Source organism: Frankliniella occidentalis, unplaced genomic scaffold (assembly GCF_000697945.3).
Source record: "Frankliniella occidentalis isolate FOCC.00 unplaced genomic scaffold, Focc_3.1 Scaffold515, whole genome shotgun sequence".
In the NCBI taxonomy this organism is placed as follows: Eukaryota; Metazoa; Arthropoda; class Insecta; order Thysanoptera; family Thripidae; genus Frankliniella; species Frankliniella occidentalis.
The window spans coordinates 2,858-3,204 of NW_026267632.1; positions in this window are offsets into that span (position 1 = coordinate 2,858).

Consider the following 347-nt stretch of genomic DNA (forward strand, 5'->3'; position numbering starts at 1 on the left):
CGGCGGATGGCTACAGAGGCGCTTAGCGGACTCGAGCGCTCGCCGTTCAAATCTGGTGAGCATTTTGACTTTGATATCGGTACGATTCGATCCGTTGAACCCTTCCGGACCATTCGGTACCAAAACGAGATCTGTGCGACGAATATTGAGGCCGCTGGATGTATTCCAGTTCAGCAAGGCGGCAGCCGCGGGCCGGGGAGCTTCGTGTCCCCTCTCTGTAGTCTCTTGCTGCCGACACGTCCGAGGAGGGAAAGCGGGCCGCACTGCGGCCTGAGACTCGCCCGAGTGGCCCGCGGGCCGCTTGTCTGAGACCCCTGGTTTAGAGGATAAGCACCCCTTAAATTTGA